The following is a 6,503-nucleotide window of genomic DNA, read 5'->3' as shown; positions in this document are numbered from 1 at the left end:
AGTGGGGGGTTAAGGGGGTAGGAGAAGAGTAAATGAAACAAGATGGGATTGGGAGGGAGACAAACCATAAGTGACTCTTAATCTCACAAAACAAACTGAGGGTTGATGGGGGGAGGGGGTTTGGGAGGGGGGGTGGGGTATGGACATTGGGGAGGGTATGTGCTATGGTGAGTGCTCCGAAATGTGTAAACTTGGTGATTCACAGACCTGTACCCCTGGGGATAAAAATATATTATATGTTTATAAAAAATAAAATTAAAAAAAAAACAAAACAAACAAACAAAAACTTTGTTCTCTCTCCTTATGAAAAGACAGATTTAGACCAATTAGGCTTATTTGATATGTTAAAGTATGTGGTAAGCATTGTCAGGTAAGAAATAATACTAAGCCTTCTTTCTGTTGTATTTGTGTAGGTAAATGTTATAAGTGTTCTGGAAATTGTACAAAATTCCTAGAAATGTGGTATGTCCTGATATAAGGTTGTCAGTCACATATATACCACATATTAGGATATTACAGAAGTTACCAAATTTCATCTGTTTCATTAAAATGAACTCTCATCAGACCCTTAATCATGCTCATTTTAAAGTCTTTCATCATTTACAGACAGTTATGACTGTGATGCTGTTGCAAAAGTGAGACTCATGGAAAGGACCCTAACAAGAACTCTTGATATAGACTCTGCTGCTAAATGCCAAGGTATTAAACCTTGAGTGCATATTTCACAACTGAAGAAGGCTCAACCTGACTTCTGTTCCTAGGCAAATACTGGAGACCCTCCAAATCACATTGACTAAGAAGAGAAATAGCTGACGTCGAGGTAGAATGCTTCCCCCTAAGACCCTGGATGAAAATTTAATGCTTTACCTAAAACGAAACCTTTTCTTATTCTCCTTTTTCCCTTTACTCTGGCATTGGCCTGGAAAGGTAACACTATCATTTCTATCAGGCCATTGTAATTGGGAGCAACATTTTGAATGCTGGATTTTTCATCAAAAACTCCAATCAGTCCATGATGCTAAAGATCCCCTGGTTTTTCCTGTGACCATTTTTTTTTTTTTTTTTTGCCTATTTCCAATCTTACCATAAACTAAAATCACTTACAGACTTTTATCGCCAGAATATCCAATTCCTTGTTTTTACCTTTCTTTGATTATAACTATACTTGCCCAATTTTTTTTTTATTTTTTAAGAAAGAGAGAGAGAGAGAGAGAGAAAGAGAGAGGAGGGGGAGGGGCAAAGGGAGAGAGAGCATCTTAAGCAGGCCCCATTACCAGCATGGAGCCCAGCTTGGGGCTTGATCTCATGATCCTGAGATCATGACCTGAACTGAAATCAAGAGTCAGATGCTTAACTGACTTGAGCCACCCAGGTGTCCCCAGAACAACTTTTTATTTCAGGCTAGGAGATTTACTTCTCAAATGCACTGAAAACCTAATTGGCCCCCTGGCTTGAATGGGCAAATGCAACAATTCCCATGAATGATTCCATTAACAGTCCCACCTTGGCGGAATGGTTTGTGCCCTGACAGGGTTTTGTCTGTGGTGGTTTTGAGCCTATGAATACTTCTATGGTGGGTACACAACTGGGCAATGTGTCTTAGGTTGTCTAATTATTCCTTTAAATGTTCACAAACTGGGACATCTCATTGGTGAGTTCCCTTAAATTTACATTGTCAAGTTAGAAAAGACCTACCAGGAGGCATTCACAATTCAGGATTTGCTTATTTTGGCAAGATTTCACTTACTTTCCTGACTAGGAGTGAGTACAAATGAGGCTATTATCACGGGGAGGGAAAGAGGGGGAGGCAGAAGGAGAACTCTGAGCTGAGTGTAGAGCCCCAAATGGGATTCAATCTTATGACTCTGAGATCAGGACCTGAGCCAAAATGGAGAGGCAGATGCTTAACCGACTGAGCCACCCAGGCACCCCATTTGACTTATTTGATTTTGATTGATTTAGGCAATGGAGACCATGGCTTTTGAAGTACAATCCAGATATTGGGAATTATTCTGTTCATAATAATCAGAATTGTCTCCTTGTGTGCTATATTCTCTCAAAAGTTTTAAATACATGTTCATAGTTGCAAATCACCATGCAAATAATCTCCCTGAGATTAGAACTTCAGAAAACGAATGGAATAAAGAGAATGACCAACTTAACCAATGTGAACCTGAAGTTGTGATGCGTGAATACCATAGTGATTTAGCAAAAAGACATCACAACCTATGACTACCACAGAGTGGCAAAAAAGACAAGAACCTCAGAGTGGTAGCTGCGAGTGGCACCAATGCCTTAAATTTTGGTCCCATCTCTCAGGCTGAAAGCCTGATTAAAATGGGGCTATTGTTAAGAAAAGAGACCACAGGCCCCAAATGGGTGCCAAGCTCCATGTCACCAAACAGACTTAATATCTAACTTAATTACAATTTCAACCTCTCATAGGAGGGGAATCTAGAATTACCTGGTCAGCTCCAGTGAGATAACCCTCCTGTGGTCCCCTCAAGGAGGTGACCTTGTTACAAACAATCCACTCCTGGCTAATAACTTCCCCTTCTGCCTATAAGTCTTTCATTTTGTACAGCTCTTCGGAATTCCTTTCTATCTGCTAGACGGGATGCTACCTGAGTCATGAATCACTGAATAAAGCCCATAAGATCTTTAAAATTTACTCAGTTGAATTTTTAAAAACAAAATCTCTATCAGAAGAGGCCTACATTTTTAAAAATTGGAAAGATATAGTAAGTATCCTGAAATGAGTTTTAGTGTTCTTCAGAGTTAACATGCACTGTGGGGTGGTGACTATGCCTGGGGCAGGACAAAGACATCAAGAATATGATCCACACACTTCATCTTCCTAGGTGCAGGAAAAGGGAGCCAAACAAGCAGATCTTGCATGACCTCAGCTCTGTTCCTGGAATCACCCTCTGTTCACTTCACACATTCCTGACATGTCTTTCATTCTCTCGTGGCAGAGAGCAAGTGGAGTTGCCAGGTTACTGTTGATGAAGAGTAGTTTTTAGAAACAGAAAGTCAGTGTCCTGGTTCTGAATAATTTATCTTGCTTGCTGGAGCATGTTAAATAATAACTATTGGTTGGTGCTAGGTCTGTAGGATCTCACTCAATCCATAATTTGAGTGTCTATGATGGATATATCACTTTTTCCTTTTACTATTTTTCAAGTATAAAATGGATGTGCTATATTTCCCTTCGAGTAGTACATGGTATAGTCATTTGGCATTAAATCATAAAAACAAAATTTATTATTTTATTTTTTTGGCTGTTAATTTTTTTTATTATGTTATGTTAGTTACCATACAGTACATCATTAGTTTTCGATGTAGCGTTCCATGATTCATTGTTTGCATATAACACCCAGTGCTCCATGCAATCCGTGCCCTCAATACCCACCACCAGGCTCACCCATTCCCTCAGCCCTCTCCCTTCTAAAACCCTCAGTTTGTTTCCTGGAGTCTATAGTCTCATGGTTCATCTCCCACTCTGATTTCTCCCTTCGTTTTTCCCTACTCCTACTGTCCTCCATGCTATTCTTGTTTCACAAATAAGTGACAACATACTATAATTGACTTTGCTTGACTTATTTCACTTAGCATAATCTCTTCCAGTCCCATCCATGTTGATGGAAAAGTTGGGTATTCATCCTTTCTGACAGCTGAGTAATATTCCATTGTGTATACGGACCACATCTTCTTTATCCATTTGTCTGTTGAAGGGCATCTTGGCTCTTTCTACATCTTGGCTATTGTGGCTATTGCTCTTTATACATTTTGGCTATTGTGGACATTGCTGCTATGAACATTGGGTGCATATGGCCCTTCTTTTCACTACATCTGTATCTCTGGGATAAATACCCAGTAGTGCAATTGCTGGACCATAGGGTAGCTCTATTTTAAATTTTTTGAGGAACCTCCACACTGTTTTCCAAAGTGGCTGCATTAAATTGCATTCCCACCAACAGTGTAAGAGGGTTCCCCTTTCTCCACAACTTCTCCAACATTTGTTGTTTCTTGCCTTGTCGAGACCAGTGGGTCAGAATTTGCCATTCTAACTGGCAAAAATGTGGTTTTGATTTGAATTTCCAGGATGACTAATGATGGTGAACATTTTTTCATATGTCTGTTAGCCATTTGTATGTCTTCTTTAGAGAAGTGTCTGCTCATGTCTTATGCCCATTTTTTGACTTGGTTATCTGTTTTTTGGGTGTTGAGTTTGAGAAGTTCTTTATAGATCTTGGATATCAGCCCATTGTCTGTAGTGTCATTTGCAAATATTTTCTCCTATTCTTTGGGTTGCCTCTTTGTTTAGTTGACTGTTTCCTTTGCTGTGCAGAAGGCTTCTATCTTGATGAAGTCCCAAAAGTTAATTTTCAAAAATTTTGTTTCCCTTGTCTTTGGAGACATGTCTTTAAAGAAGGTGCTGTAGCTGATGTTGAAGAGGTTACTGCCCATGTTCTCTTCTAGGATTTTGATGGATTCCTGTCTCACATTGAGGTTTTTCATCCACTTAAGAGTTTATCTTTGTGTATGGTGTAATAGAATGGTCCATTTCATTATTCTGTATATAGCTGTCCAATTTTCCCAGCACCATTTATTGAAGAGACTGTCTTTCTTCCATTGGATATTGTTTCCTGCTTTGTCGAAGATTAGTTGACCATAGAGTTGAGAGTCCATATCTGGGCTCTCTACTCTGTTCCATTGGTCTATGTGTCTGTTTTTGTGCCAGTACCATGCTGTTTTGGTGATCACAGCTTTATAACATAGCTTAAAATCACGCAATGTGATTCCCCCCAGCTTTCTTTTTCTTTCTTCTTCTTCTTTTTTTTTTTTTTTTTAACATTTCCTTGGTGATTCAGGGTCTTTTCTGCTTCCATGTGAATTCTAGGATTGTTGGTTCCAGCATTTTGAAAAATGCCATTGGTATTTTGATTGGGATGGAGTTGAAAGTAAAGACTGCTCTGGCAGCATCATCATTTTAATGATAAAACAAAATTTATTAAATTAAGTGAATGAGAAAATAGCTTTCAGTTTTCCACATCAACTATTAAAACATCAAATTGGATTTGACCCCTAAAGTTGGAATTTTTTAAATATGAGAAACAGTTCTCAGAAATGTAGGGGTCCCATTTTTCAGTGCCTTTTTCCTTTTGTTCAGCAGACTCAAAGTGGTATACTCTACATGGTTTTCAGAGGCCAGAAAACCTGGCCTCTATATTTTAGTTGCATTATGTGACCTCGGACATACTTCCTCATCTGTAAAATGGGAATAGTAATATATACATCACAGAATTGTTGAGAGTAGTAGAATATAAGTAAATCATCCATCCATATTATTATATATGTTTATCAGTAGACATAGGCTATATATTATAGTAGGCCTCCAGGAAATGGTAGCTATATACAATTTATTGAAAAGATACTTTCACTTGCTTCAAAGTGCAAAAGATACAAAGAGGTGCATGTCACTTTTGAAATATTCTCACTTCTTTTTCTTAGTCACATAATATCCCTTCTTGGAGTCAACTGATGTATCAGTTTCTTGTGTATCTTGCTAGAGACATTTTGTATATCTACAAGCAAGAATTTATATTCTTTCCCCACTTTTTTTTTAATTTCACGAACGAAATTACACAATTCCATGTTTTCTTTTTTATCACTTGAAATCATCTTAGAAGTTATTCATGTAGGTTAAATTTGTTTTTAAACAGTTTGGCTAAATTAATTTAGACCTAGCTGTATATTTGTGTGTCTCTCTCCCACACGCACTGCACAGCCATCTATTATATAGGCATGTTCCAATTTAATTACCAAATGTAACCCTAACTACTGGCTATTCATTCATTCATTCATTCATTCATTCATTCGACAAATATTTATTGAAGACTCACCGTGAGTCAGGTTGGGCCCTGGCAATTCATCAAAGAACAAAACAGACACAGTCACTTCTTTCTCATTCTAGTGAATATGAGGCTGGACATTCCATTTTGCCCCATCCTTTGCTGCGCGGTGCTTCTGAGCCCCACCGGCGCTCAGTGGGTCAGACTAACCCAGTCTTCCAGCATCCCTCCGGTTGGGGGTGGGATCCCAGAGCGAGAGCGGGCTGGCAGACGGAGGAGTCTGGAATGACTGGAAAACTCCCCGGCGCCCGGAGCTCAACGCCCATCCAGACGCGAGAATGAAGGCAGGCTCCGGGATGACGTGAAAACAGCCTCAGAAGAGGGCAGGGGTCCTCGGGGCGTCAGTCCCGGGTGTGAGAGCGGAGGCATGCTGCGTCCATGTCCCCTCCGCACTGTGGACAGCACCTGGGGACTCTGGAAACCACTTCTTTAATTACGCCATTTATTGAGGGGGAACCGAAGACCCGGAGGGCGAAGGCGAGGGCAAATGCCCACCTCAGTCTGGGGTCGGCGGGGAGGGGGGAAGCTGCGGGACGCGGACAGGATCAGTGAAGTCAACGGCTGGGCAAATGGAACCGGCTAGGAAAC

Source organism: Enhydra lutris, unplaced genomic scaffold (assembly GCF_002288905.1).
Source record: "Enhydra lutris kenyoni isolate GAN:26980312 unplaced genomic scaffold, ASM228890v2 scaffoldscaffold95, whole genome shotgun sequence".
NCBI lineage: Eukaryota > Metazoa > Chordata > Mammalia > Carnivora > Mustelidae > Enhydra > Enhydra lutris.
The sequence above is the reverse complement of the archived record's forward strand: the minus strand, read 5'-3'. Positions refer to the sequence as shown.